The sequence below is a fragment of the Nannobrachium achirus genome (assembly GCF_963921795.1).
Source record: "Nannobrachium achirus genome assembly, chromosome: 14".
Lineage (NCBI taxonomy): Eukaryota > Metazoa > Chordata > Actinopteri > Myctophiformes > Myctophidae > Nannobrachium > Nannobrachium achirus.
Window position 1 is genome coordinate 44258320 of NC_137821.1, and position 14868 is coordinate 44273187.

General features: G+C 46.7%; 1 protein-coding gene across 1 annotated transcript in view; it reads left to right on the forward strand.

Annotated features, from left to right (window-relative positions):
* Positions 1–14868, forward strand: part of nrxn2b (neurexin 2b) — a gene marked incomplete at its 3' end in the record, with an annotated part of 1346377 nt that overhangs the window by 327611 nt on the left and 1003898 nt on the right. The gene's annotated exons all lie outside the window — the stretch shown is intronic.

The window sequence follows — 14868 nt, forward strand, 5'->3', positions numbered from 1 at the left end:
TCTCTCTGTGTCTGTTTCTATCTTCTTTGTCTCTCTTTCAAGCTTATGAAGTTAATGCGCTGTGACTCGGGCGTTGTGACTCAGATTGGGTCTTGAGGTCCGCTAGCCAGTGGAACGGTAGCAGAGAGGACGTTGAGTTGCGGTCGTTACGAGGTAGATTATAAGCAAGACGCGTCTGATTCCCGCTGTGCCATAAAGGTGCTGTTGAAGTGTAACCTGGAAACGGACGAATCTGCCATTCCAAAAAATTGCAAAAAAAATAAATACAAAATAAGAAAACATTTGGTCTGGCACCGCTATTGAATGATTGGATTTCACTCCCTCTGAAGTATGTGAGGGACCAATCAGAGCCCGGTATGTAAATATGGAAAAATACACTCTATTCTCCATTAAAAATTAGAAAGGAAAAAAATGCATTTGCAGGACATTTTCAGGAAAAGTGTAGTAAAACCTGAAGACTAGAAACGGCACATCTGTATACAGTATTTACAGTACATATACTACATGTACTACATACTGTACTGTATATCTGGACTATTCTCTAGTTATTATGTCTCCTTCAGTGTGTGACTATGTTGGTATGATTTGTTGGTGGTTCTGCTAGTGTGCCTGTGGCTTGCTCGATAATTGTGTCTTTTGTAAACAATTATATTTTCAATCATTTCACGACTACCTGATCTGACTGCAGCAAAGATGATTTAATGGGAACTGGAGCTGGAGCTCTATTTCGGGAGAGAGTTTACGCTCCTCTTATTTGATGCCAAAAAATCAGGACCCCCTTTCCTGTTCTTTTTTCACCTAAACATCACCATTGGATCCTATTGTTTAGTATTATAATGCCATTGGCCACGATATATGAATACCCCCCACAGAGGCTGACATTCACACAACTTCAAGATCTCTGGAGTCCAGAGTCTGGATGAACAACATCTCACTTTTTCACTGAAGCCATTCCTCACAAAAACATAAGTAAAATGCCTGTAATAATGTTTTTGGTGACCATTAGAATGTCTAGAACATGTGCATATGTTATTATTGTGAAAAATATCCACAAAATGTAAATTGGAGCATGATATATGATTTATGGCTATAAAACCTTTATTATTTATTTTTTTGCCAAGTAGAAATTAATTCGGGTCTTGCAGGGTTTTAATCCACCCCTTTGAAAAGCAGGTTTCATACAGAGATTCCATCCAGACTAATATCTGTAACAAGGTTCTATACTTGTAAGAGATGAGACGATCGTGTGTCCTTATAGTTGGCTTTATTATCTCAATGAATAGCACTAGGCAGGCAGGTAAACAACAGTACAGGCATGAATGGGGGTGCATCACCTAAAGTGTTCCCAGTAGCTACACAGTCCACACACGTTGGTTCCTATCAGCTACTGTATCAGTATTGCCACATCTCCCCCTTTTAGTGAAGTACCCACATTTCTTTTAACAACATTAACAACTGTTAATTTCTTTTACTGTACTTTCAAATACAAATATTTTCTTTAACTATTAACTCAGGTTGTACAGCATGCAATCAACCATAAACTTATCAACTGAATTATTAGTAATGTCTCTTTTTAAACAAACCAAATAATGAATTAACAAACATGCACTTTCCTGTCTAGGGGGTCAGGGTAGACTGCCTGAGTCCCCAAAGCTGTGCAGGGATTATTCTGCCCTGTTGACCACAACTTTCTATCTTAAGACAGGTTATCATAAGTCCATTCTGATCGGTCTCTTAATCATGCGACCTGACCTGGTAACAGCAGGAGTCTCTGGAATTACCCTGATGTGGGATCGGTTCCTCCGAAGACTTCCCGAGGGCAGCTCGATGTTGTAGGACCTTGGTGTCTGGGCTGGACCTGCGATGATCCCAGGCTGCTCGGTGTTCTTCACCCAGACTCTTTGTCCTGGTCTGAGCTCCGGTCTCTGCTGTGAGCGGTGTCTTCCGTTGAAACAGGATGCTTGCTTCTCCTTCATTTGCTGATCCTTTTCTCTGAAAGCTTGTAGGTCAGGCCACTTCGGCTCCAACTTCTCTTGACTGACGGGAAGGGGCGTCCTGATGTTTCGACCCATCAGGAGCTGTGCAGGAGATGCCCCTTGTGCAAGGGGTGTGGCTCTGTAAGCCATGAGGGCCTTATGTGGATCCTCTCCCTTTTTCAGGAGAGATTTGACGGTTCCCACCGCTCTTTCAGCCTCCGAATTCCCTTGAGGATAACGGGGGCTGCTGGTCACATGTTGGAAGTCATACTCTCTGGCAAAGTCCGCAAACTCCGCCGCAGCAAACTGAGGACCGTTGTCCGTGACCATGACCTCCGCGACCCCGTGGCGTGCAAAGATGGCCTTCAGCTTCCCTATTACATAGGCTGAGGTAGTGGAAGTGAGGTTAGCTACTTCTATGTAGCGTGAGAAGTAGTCAACCACCACTAGGTACATAGCTGAATTCCACTGGAACAGATCCGCTCCAACACGCTGCCATGGCCTGTCCGGCAATGGTGTCGTCAGCAGTGGTTCTGGGAAGTTATGTGCCTCCTTGGCACATATTGCGCAGTTTTCCACTTTCTGTTTTATCTGCTTTGACAGACCTGGCCACCATATGGATTGTTGAGTTCTGGCGATACATTTTGTGATGCCCTGGTGACCTTCATGAACTTTGTTCAACATCTCCTCTTGCATAGAGCCAGGGATGACAAGTCGTTCGCCTTTCATCAGCAGTCCATCTGCAATTAGCAGGTCCTGGCGATACTGCCAGTACAGCTGAAGCTCTGGTGAGAGAGCCTTCCTGTGTTCAGGCCATCCAGTTTGGACCAGGTTCTTTAGTCTTTTGCAGATACTGTCTGCGTCTTGTGTGGCTCTAATCTGAGCCAGCCTTGCTTCTGATGCAGGTAGGTGCTCCACCACCTGGTTGACATAAGCACCCACATCCTTCTCCAGCTGCGTTTCTTCCGGTGTTGGCGGTGCTCGGATGGGAGCCCTGGACAGTGCATCTGCCGTAATCAGGTTCATCCCAGGAACATGCTCAATCTTGTAGGTGAAGCGAAGCAGTCGCAGTCTGAATCTCAGGATTCTAGGGGGCAAGTCGTCAAGGTCTCTGCTTCCCAGTAGGGAAATTAGAGGCTTGTGGTCTGTCTGTATCAGAAAGTCCATCCCTATCAGATAAGACTGAAAGCGCTCACACGCCCAGGTCAACGCCAGCGCCTCTTTCTCAATTTGTTCATATCTGCACTCCGCTTCTGTCATGCTGCGTGATATAAAGGCCACTGGACGCCATTCGCCTGACGATTGTTTCTGTGACAGAACCCCTCCGAGTCTGAATGAGGAAGCATCCGCTGCAACTTTTGTCGCTCTGTTCGGGCAGTACTGTGCCAACACGGTGGCTGAGCTCAGCTCCCGACGTAGCTCCTCGAATGCCCTCTGCTGCATAATCCCCCACGCCCAGTCGCTGTCAGCTTTGAGCAGCTCTCTTATGGGCTGTGAGAGCTCTGCAATCCGTGGCGAGAACTTTCCCACATAATTCACCATGCCCAAGTATCTTCTCACACCTGCAACGTCTGTGGGTGTGGGCATGTCTGTGATAGCTTTAATTTTGCTTGGTCTGCTTCTAGGCCCTGGGCACTGACAATGTGACCTAGGAACTTGACACGGTCCACAGCAAACTGGCACTTTTCATCATTGAGCGTCAGTCCCTCCTTTTGGAGTCTCTCCAACACTTTGCTCAGCCTGTGGTCGTGTTGTTCATGCGATGTCCCAAAGACAAGGATGTCATCTGCATGACACACTGTTCCTTCCAGTCCTGACAGCATCTGCGTTAGCCTCTTCTGAAAGTGTTCGGGTGCAGACGAAATCCCAAATGGCAATCTATGAAAACAGTACCTCCCGAGCGGCGTGATGAACGTTGTCAGGGGGACTGATTCTGGGTGCAGTGGCACCTGCCAGAAGCCAGCTGTGGCGTCGAGCTTTGTGAACACTTTTGCTCCTGACAGCTTGGCAAGGGTTTCGTCGACTGCCGGCAGAATGAGTCTTTCACGGCAGACGTATTGATTCAGGTGTGTCAGATCCACACAGATTCTGATTTTTCCGTTGGGCTTTGGTGCCACAACAATCCCTGCGCACCACTCTGTCGGCTCATCAATGGGCGCTATCACCCCCAGAGTCTCCATTCTCTGGATCTCCTCTTTGACTTTGTCCAATAGGGGTATAGGCACACGGCGTGGCAGTGACAACGCATAGGGCTTGGCATCCTCTGTCAGCTTAATTTTGTACATGCCCTGCAGGCATCCTAGGCCTGTGAAAACTTTGGAATACAGCTTTTTAATGTCAGCTGTTTGCTCCTGAATAGTGTCAACTGTGTAGGCCAGCTGCAGTGCTTCTGCGGGCAGACCAAGTAGTGGGGTAGATAATCTTTGTATTACAAACACTGGCTGTTCAGTTGTCTGTTCTTTGTATTTTATTATGCCATTGAACTGACCTGTCACTTGTAGAGTGTTGTCGCCTGGTCCCAACAGTCTCTTTGTTGCAGCAGTGAGTGGGCCATGCTGCTGCTTTGAGTAGACTTTGGCTGGGATGGCTGTCACATCCGCTCCTGTGTCCAGCTTAAAGGTGGTTTGTTGGCCATTTAATGTCAGTGTCTTCTGCCATGTTTTTGACTGACCACCTGCTGACACCTGTCCCAAGAAAACAGTATCTACCTCCGCTTCCTGGACTTCATGCATGTTGCTGGGCTTTGTTTTACAGAGGGCTGCATAGTGGCCTTTCTAACGGCATTTTCGGCACTCTGCCTCCCTTGCAGCACAGTTGGTCAGCGAATGTGGTGGTGACTTGCCACAACGCCCACAGCCTTTTTGCTCTTTGTCGTTGTCCTTTTGACCCTTGGCTTGGGCACCTTTGTTTTGTCTTTGAAACTTTTTCTTAAATTTCATCATGTCCACATTAGCTCCCCTCTGGTCTGGTGCATTTGTGTCACGTACCATGGGCTGCTGTTTCTTAATTTCTTCATGCTGTCTTATTTTTAGGACAGCCTTGGCCAGAGTTAACTCACTGTCCATCTGTAGAGACTCTGACAGGCCCTGGTGCCGTATGCCTACCACCAACCTGTCTCTTATCATCTCTTCCTGCAGTGCACCATATTGGCAGTGTTCTGCTAGTTTATAAACTGCAGAAATGAACGATTCAGCCGATTCACCTGGCTCTTGGACCCTTCTGTTAAATTTGCATCGTTCATAGATCACATTATGTTTGCAGATGAAATATTTATCAAAAGCCTCTTTCACTGGTGTGTATTTCTTCTTGTCTGTGTCACTTAAGGCCAGTGTGCTCAGAATGTCATCAGCCTTATCACCCATGGTGTAAACTAATGAATTTACTTGATAGTCTTCATCCTTTTTGTCCAGTCCAGCAGCAACTCTAAACCTGTCAAACCTGCGGATCCAATTGGGCCAGCATGGGAAGTCTGAGAAGTCAAAGTTCTCTGGTGGGCTTATGGAGAAGAGGGAATCCATCATTCTTGCTGTTTGGCCTTTTCTTCTTCTTTCGTTTTTTTTTTTCTTTTTTTTTTTTTTTTCTTTTTTTGACTTTTCAAAAATAAAATATTTCCAGACAAAAAACGGCAAGCAGGATCACACGCGATGCGGTCTTCAACAGCACTCGGTCTCTCTCAGCTCGATTCGGCCGCTTGCAGCACACTACTATAGGCTACACTACAGTTTCTAACTGCTAGTTAGCTCTTTATGCTAGCGTTAGCCACGCCGACCGGCTCTTTTACAAACGTCCGTTTTTGCATACACGTGACGTTCTTCTTGTATTCCTCCGACTAACCTGTGACGGGGCTCGGTACTTCTGACACCATGTAACAAGGTTCTATACTTGTAAGAGATGAGACGATCGTGTGTCCTTATAGTTGGCTTTATTATCTCAATGAATAGCACTAGGCAGGCAGGTAAACAACAGTACAGGCATGAATGGGGGTGCGTCACCTAAAGTGTTCCCAGTAGCTACACAGTCCACACACGTTGGTTCCTATCAGCTACTGTATCAGTATTGCCACAATATCTAACGCAGTGATATTAGTCTGGCCGTATGCCAGGCTAATTGAAGTGCAGACGAATGTAGAAATGCTGAATTTGTTCATGATTAACACATTGTTTTGCTTATTTGCCCTGCGTGCCTCTGAACTTACAAAGCTATCAACACTTAGTATATGTTTTGCGATACCTATGTTTAGAGATGTCGGGGGAAGCGTTGGCAGGAGATTTAACGCAAATTAAAACGTGTTGGCTCTTTGCGCACAACCACTCAACTGTACATTTGACACTTTAGCATGCCTCACGTTTGAGCCAACGCGTTAGCAGGCTCTATTTGAGGCCGAGCTGCGGATATAAAACAACACCGGGCTGCCTTGTTAGTGGACTTCAAGCTCGTCCCTGCCACTTAAGCATTCATTAAACCCGAGACGGGGGCTGTATCTGTAAATGTGCTGACATGTCTTGCCATTGCCGGCGTATCACTTAGAGTCGGCGGCGGCGGGCACAAAAATGGAAGGGAGAGAGAGCGGAGATAGACAGACTAATGGGACGTATCAGCGCCTTGCGTCAACAGTCAGGAAATGAGATGGTCTGAGTTTAAAACTACAGCTCACAGCACTTTGGGCTGACGGCGCGACTCATGTTTTTATTATTATCTTTTGTCTTTATTTTTTTGTGATGTGTCAGTGTTTATCAGCCACCTCCTAATTATCAGCTCCATCTTGCTGCACACAAACTCTGCTGCAACGTCCAATTCCTGTTATGTTAGTATGTGCGGGAGCTGAGTTATAATGAGGGGAAATAAAGTAATACTCACTTTCCGTCACTTATAGTTCATTATTTTTTCCCATGGTACGTTAACTTTACCTATATATCGTCACTGTCGGGCAGAAACCTTGTATCTCCAAGTTTCAAATGTGTACATTCTTTCGCAAAGTAAAGCCCTGCTTCATCATACAAGGCTGTTGCACAAAAGTAGTGAAAACAGCTGATCTACAAGCACACAACGGCGTTGTGTGCTTGTAGATCGGCTGTTTTCACTAGTTTAGATCATTTTTTAAATGATAAATACAAAACAAACGGTTTTGGACATACAAGGTTTCCACCCGACAGCGACGATATGGTTGTTGCTCTTCTGAAATTGTGCAAAGACGTCTTCTCCCCCGCTCACAATATTTTTCCAAGCTTCTCACAATAATATTTTCCCAAGCTTATGCTGCCACACTCGTCAACAATGACACATGATTCTTTGCAAGTCTTGGGGTGTCTTTTCTTTAAACAGATTTGAGCTAATTTTCTTTTTTTTTTTTAAGTGGAGCCAATTCAGACTGCCAACGAGCAATCTTTGGTCGTATTGTGTGATGCTTTCTTCGGGTAAAGTAACCAGAAGATCTTTGATCCGTGTTGCTGCTGTTTGGTTTCAGCAGGGATCAATTTGCTGCTGGGGATGTGTCTCTACTTTTGATGAGATCATAATTCAACGACTGAATAAAAAATGATGTGTATTTTCTAAATGTGTCAATTCAGAAGTATAGAAAATAGGCAGCAGATCTACTACATCAAAATCGTATTCGTTATTTTTGCTAATTGTCACCCCGGAGAAGTAGGGTTTCAGTGGAAGAAAATACCCCCAAAATCAAACCCAGGTTGGCAGGTCCTGTGTCCATTTTGTTTGTGTGTGGGTGTTTCTGTTTTGTGACTGGAGAGCTGATCATCCAGCCGATCCCTCTGAATACCCAATGTGGCATTCTGTCTGTCTGTCTGTCTGTCTGCCTGTCCCAGACTATATACTGACAGACCAGGGAAGGCCTCCATACTCACGCCCCCCCAAGAGGGTAAATGTCCAAATGCCACCCTGAACGCCCTGCGAGGATAACGGGATCTGGAGAGAGTAGGGGGGGAACAAAACCAATTAAAATTCGACCCCAGACTCCTACGGAAAATGGAGTCTGGCCGTTGTTAGTTAGAGACCACTCGCCACGCTGGGAGATGGAGATAATGCACGGTTCCTTCGAGACACGTAACATTTGAATGTCAGAGAGGAGCAGTTGGCAGGCGGAGGACTCTTCAAACTAGTTAGTTAAAACAGAGTTTTAGTGTGACTTGACTTCATTTGGACGCATATTGATTCAGTGCTGAGAGCAATTAATTGGTACTCCGTCCAGTGTGGAAGGACACGGGACACCTCGACCACCAAGCTGCGTCCGGAACATTTCCATCCATTGGACAGCGTCGGTGAGTCAAAGTCGTACATTAGTGGTCAGCGGTCAGCACCTCTGGACCTTAACCTTTTCCAGTGAAACCTAGAGGAGGGACGGCGAATACAACTCCCGGCACTGGCAGGTGCCGTGACGCTGCCGTGGCAGGTGCCGACCGTTACCTAACCCTAACCATAACCCTAACCCTAACCCTAAACTTAACCTCAGTAAAACTATACCTAACCCTAACCGCCGACGGTCCTACCTGCCGGTCTGTGCATTCGAACTGCCGGTCCTGTTCTGTGCCTGTCGCGGCAATTCCGCGGCAGACGCCGGTGCCGGGAAGTGTATTCGCTCTTTCTGACCTAGAGAGTGATGAATAAATAAGCACTCGTACCGACAAAACTAGCTACAAGTCAATCTCGAAGGAAGCAAGGGATTGATTGACTGATTGATTGATTGATTGATTGATTGACTGATTGAATACTTTATTAACATGATTATTAACAATACAGGTAATGAAGTCAAAGGTTATGCCAAAAGGACAACACATTTTTTCCATTGTCGTCCTTTGAGTTAAACTATGTTCACTTGTATTTTGAAGAAATTTATTTTAAGTTAGTCTTGGGTTTGGGCAAGGAGTCTTTCGGTAGGTCTAGACGAGGTTTAGAGCACCACGATGCAGTGAATCATACGTTTTTTTTTTCTCACTATTGTCACTCCTATTCTCTCTCTCCATACGCAGAAATTAATTTGAATGAAGCGGCCAGTTGCCTGTTCTTTTTAACCCAAGCCTTTATATTTTCCTTCATATTTTTCTTGCTCGTCGCTCCCACACACGTGACAACGCCATGGGCAACGCATCAACAACAGTGACTTTGGGACAGTAATGTAGCTGACCACACTAGGTTGGACGATTTTTAGCTTTGGTTGCGAAGCGCGGCCATACGCTCACCAGTGGAGTTGGAGCAAAGCTTCTTGAGGTGTGCGTGTTTGTGTGTGTCTGTGTGTGTATGGCGGGGGAGGAGGAGGAGGAGGAGGGGGTTGTCACGAGAAGACAGGTGGCTGCTGGGAGTGTTTTCCCAAACCGCCATTGTCTTTTGTTTTTGTTTTCTGTTTCTCTCCAGGAGCCCACTAGCAGTGTAATGGCAGCAGTAAAGAAAAGAGGCATAATGGAGAGAGTAGTCAAGTGAAAAGAGAGGAGAGAAGAGAAAGAGGGTATATCGTCATTGTCGAGTGGAAACCTTGTATGTCCAAAACCGTTGGTTTTGTATTTATCGCTTTGAAAATGATCTAAACTAGTGAAAACAGCCGATCTACAAGCACACAACGCCTCGCACCACGAGGCGTTGTGTGCTTGTAGATCGGCTGTTTTCACTAGTTGTGTGTGGCAGTCTTGTATGATGAAGCAGGGCTTTGCTTTATGAAAAACATACACATTTCTAACTTGGAGATACGAGGTTTCTGCCCGACAGTGATGATATGTTTTATTTCAGGCTCTTTCATGTCTACCATGGTGTGCGCATGTACGCACGCACACACACACACACACACACACACACACACACACACACACACACACACACACACACACACACCCCTCTCTTTCTCTCGGGAATGTGCACTATTACGTGCGACCGTTTATAGCGATCTGAGAGAAAATCTTAGCTGTCGAGATATCACAGTTTGATGAATACGTTTGAGCCGATGAGGACGAAGACACGCATATCGTCGTTGAGCGATTGCTCCACCGCCGCATCCACAACATTTCAGGAGTCAGGAGAAAGGGGGCCGTTATCTCGGCCATGTCTAAACTGTGACTATAGCCACTCTAGCAGCTACTGTACGTTCACGGGTCTGTGCTCTCGTGCAGAGTACAACAGAGCGGTGTGGGAAGGGGAGGGCGACAAAAACCCCATCCATCCGTCTCTACATGTGTATCCATCCATCCGTTGCTATTTCTGGGCCTCGTGCTCGGCTGTTGAAACTCGCCGGCGACGTGTGACACAGTGGGCACAGAAAACGGGCGTCCTCCTAAATGTCAGCCGGGATATGAGTGACCGCTGAATACTTAACTGCTTCCCCGGCCTTGATACAATGTGGTGTGCGAGGAGTGCTTGTGCCTTAGAGCAGTAATTATCTCAGGTAATGAGATGAGATCGTTATGACCCCCTTCAATATGCAAATGCGGCCAAGAGGGGTCTGGCATTTTATGGCGCCTGCCGTTAAGTTACGAGTAAGGGGGCTGCCTTTTTTTTGTTTGTGCTCTTAAGAGAGGCACTTTCTTGACCGTTCCCATCGTCGCCGCACGGCTAGACACTAACTTTGAGCAGCGGTTATTGTTTCCACAGATAATAGATTGCTCTTTATTGTCCGTCGTCTCCGCACTCGCGTCTCCTTATAAGCCCGGCTCAATTAACCCGTCAATACCGGGAACGCATTATCACGCATTATTACGATTATTTTATGCTTTAAGCTATTAAAAAATAGCAGATCTACAAACTCACAGCGTGGCACCGAGTGCCGCGCTGCGAGCTTGTAGATCTGCTATTTTTTGAAGAAATCATGAAAATTTTGTGCAAGTCTTTGAATGTGTGTGACCAGTTTCTATAAGTGTCTTCTAAATCCTTCTATAAGGTTTTTTGAAAAACGCATGTTCCTATGTCAGTTGTGCTCAAACCTTTTCATGTCAAGGACCCCTAGAATTATTATGTATTTGGCCGTCGACCCGTCTCAAAATATTATGTATCGGGGGCCCCACAGAAGCAAATGTTTTAGTTAACAAATGTTCACTTTGAAAAATATATATAAAGATTTGCACAAATTGTCTTGATTTTTCAAAAATAGCAGAGCTTCTATCCACAACTTTCCAACGTCCCATCATGCATTGCGCAGAAGGAGTTCGGCAGTTCCGGCGCCGCAGCCAAGAGTGATCTACAAGCTCACAATGGTTGCATCTGCGACACAACATGAGCTTGTATGTCTGCTGTTCTCCGGAAGTGTCCCACAGATAATTCTACAGTAAATTCTCACGGAAACAGGTGAATATCTGCTATCTTTCAATAGCTAAAGTATAAAATAACGCCAGGTCTTAATGAATTAAATAGGCAGGTCATCACTATCAAACAGAACATTGCCTCCGCGAGGAGTGCCTTAATGATGAAGGTGATGAAAGGACCTCGTAAATTAGGGGAGTTATGGGGCTTTTGAAGGTCCGTGGCGGGAGGGGGGGGCTGGTCCCTGGCCTGGCCTGGTATTAGCACACAGACTAAAGCTGCTTACATAATGCGTTTTCCCAAATGCGATGGTGAAACATTCCCCCAATGCCTGACTTGGGGAGTTGTACGTTTGGAATTAGCATGGCATAAAAACATAGCCATGGGTATTCTGGTGGGAAGGGTAGTCTTTCAGTCGTGTTGCGTGTGTGTGTCCGTGTGCATGAAACAGGGGGTATTACTATACTTGTTCCTACAATGTAGAACGTGATAAATTGTCCTTGTTTGAGGACCATTTCCTGGACCCCACAAGTTAAACGTTGTTTTCACAGTTATCAAAGACCTTTTAGAGCCACTGTTACAGTTTGGATTATTAGGCATTTAGGGGTTAGGACTTAATTAGCCAGTAGCTATGCCCCTCCCAAAAAGCTTTTGTCCAATGCTAGCTTAGAATAACTTCCTGCTTGCCAAGGTTTGCCTTGGCAACAGCCTTGGCAAGCTGCCGGTTGCTAAGCTAGCATTGGACAAAAGCTTTTAGGGGAGGGGCATAGCTACTGGCTAATTGGGTTAGGGTTAGATTTGAGGGTTGCGGTTATAGGTTGAGGGTTGCGGTTATAGGTTTAGGATTAGGCAAAATAAATGGTGAAAATAACCATTCCAAAAACGGTTCTTGTCCTAATGCAGTATAATACCAACGTGTGCGCCTGTGCGTGCGGGCGTGCGTGTGCGTGCATGTGTATGTATGTGGGCCCCACAAATGGAGCCAGAACGCCGGGATTTCTGTTCCAAGTTCCAGACTAGTAGATGGACAGCGAGCGAGCAGGCCGGTCATGGTGTGCAGCGAGAGGGTGGATTGCATTGTTGCATCAGCCCTTGACAGGCTTCTGTTCTGTCTCTCCAACCGTAGCGGGGCTGGCAGAGAGAGAGGGAGAGAGAGAGAGAGAGAGAGAGAGAGAGGGGTTGGATTCTTTTCAGAGATCAGATCAAAGCAAAATGAAAACGAAAAATCATCACTTATGGCAGTGGTTCTCAACCTTTCCAGGCCGCGACACCCAAAATGACCATATTTTAACTGGGGACCACCCACCCTGACGGGCACTAAGAGTTGAGGCATTGCATTTTGTTTAACATGGTTCTATTGTGAAAACAGCAGATCTACATGCTCACAACGCGAGGCGTTGTGAGCATGTAGATCGGCTATTTTCATAAGGTCATGCCTCTAATATTTTGACATGTTTAATTTGTAATTTTAGAGGTATTAAAAAGTACTTAAATTGTCACTTTAGAAATGTGCAGATACCCTCTACATTTAAACTTTTTGTTGGTTTGTTTACTGTTGAGTGGGAAAACAATGTTGCACATTAAGCTAATCATCTGGGGACCCGACCCACAGGTTGAGAACCACTGAATTATGGCACAAGTCATGTGACACACAAGGAGACCATTAGGAGAGAGAGAGAGAGAGAGAGAGAGAGAGAGAGAGAGCTAATCACCTGAGCCGAGAAATAAACAGCTTGAAACCGAGAGATTCCCACAGAAAAATATGCTTCAGTAGATTTTTTGTTTTTCTTTTTTAGGTTTGGCTGGCGAAATGCAATTCAGGCTTAAGGATAACAATCTCTCCTTGTAGCCTGCCTGCCTAGCTGTCTTCCTGTGGCTGTGTGTGTCCCAGGGACAGTGATTACCACCTCGCCCCACTGTACCTACCGCCGAGAAAACAGGCGTTCGACCGCTTTCCCAAACTGCATGTGTATTAGCATCGGGCCACTGTACAGGATATGATTTGATATTGATTGTCGACTCCTTTCACTGTGGCGGAGTTGAACCCGTGCAGGTATTTTTTTCTCTTCTCCCCGTCAAACGCGCAGTGGTGGAAAAAAGTACTCAAATGTTTTACTTAAAGGGCCTACACCATGCTTTTAAAACTCTATTTTTTGTATAAATATACGCTCAAAATTGAGTCTTAGACAGGTTTTAACCCTCAATAAACACCCTGACCATTCCTGACCGTTTCTTATAGCTGTGCTATAATTAGGCTCTCCAGCTGCAATACCAAAACGGCCTTTGTTTGCTCAGGGGCGCATCTAGTGGGGTTTTTCCACCCCTCCCCCTCCCCCCCTCCCCTCCTCTCCTCTCCACTCCACAGACCAAAAATAGGATAATGTTGCAGCTCTGATTATAGCCTACTGTAGGCCTATGTTGTATGATATAAGCCTACTGTCAAATGACACAGGGCGACCGTTGCTAGACCAGACATTAGAGAACGTTAATCTACATTAGACAATCAACCCCACCCGCATTGTATTTATGTATAATGTATGAAATATAACAGCCCATAAACCATAAACCATAAAACTGTCTCCGCGACTCACAAATGGGTCCCGACCCAGTGTTTGGGAAACAGAGGGAAGCATCCATTTCATGGTAAAGTACGTTCATAATCGGCGATGCATACTACGTATCACTCACGGTGTCTGGTCGCTCGGTCTGGTCGCTTACCTCTTCCTCCTGTTTGGAGCGTTTTCATCCGCAGCGCAGCGGGCAGCAGCAGCCCCGTGTAGCCGGGGAGAGTGAGGGGAGAGGCGGGGTGTTTTAGCCCACTATAGCCGGGGACAGTGAAGGGAAGACCGGGGGTGTGTGTGCCCTCTGTTGCCGGGGATAGTGAGAGGAGAGGCGGGGTGTGGAGCTCTTTCTAGCCGGAGATAGTGAAGGGAGTGGCCAGCTCCCTCTAGCCGGGGAAGGTGATAGAAGAGTCGGCGTGTTTAAGGTCTCTATAGCCGGGGATAGTGAAGGGAGGACCGGGGTGTTTTAGCTCACTCTAGCCGGGTTCCCAAACTTTTTGACCGCGGGCTCCGGGGCGCTCGCAGCCCGAGACGGTGGACCTCCGTCTGGCTGACGAGCTCCGCACCCACCCGGCCACCGCGGCGAGCTCGGCGGCGAGCACCCACCCGCGCCCCGTGGCGAGCACCCACCCGGCCACCGCGGCGAGCTCGGCGGCGAGCACCCACCCGCGCCCCGTGGCGAGCACCCACCCGGCCACCGCGGCTCGCTCCGCGGCGAGCACCCACCCGGCCACCGCGCCGAGCTGAGCTCCGGAGCTCGCCCGCGGGCCGGGGCTGGTTTGTGGTTTGTGGGAAAGGTAACTGTCCAAAATTAAATGGTAGGGTTTTCTTCACAGCCACAGACAGGACCATCGCCATTAAAAATAGTCTTTTGTTTCCTTGTTAGAAGGGACGAAGCTTGGGTCCTCGCAGTCTATAACGTCACATTTATAGTGCAATCCAGGAACGTTAAGACTTCTCCTTGGACATGTTGATAGCAAAAATGTTGATAGAATAAAAGAAGGAAATGACTCTGTCTACTATACAGGGAGGCAGAGTGAGAGAGCACTGAGTGAGCAGCCCCAGAACAGTAAGCCAGCTGCAGATGGAGGTGGAGG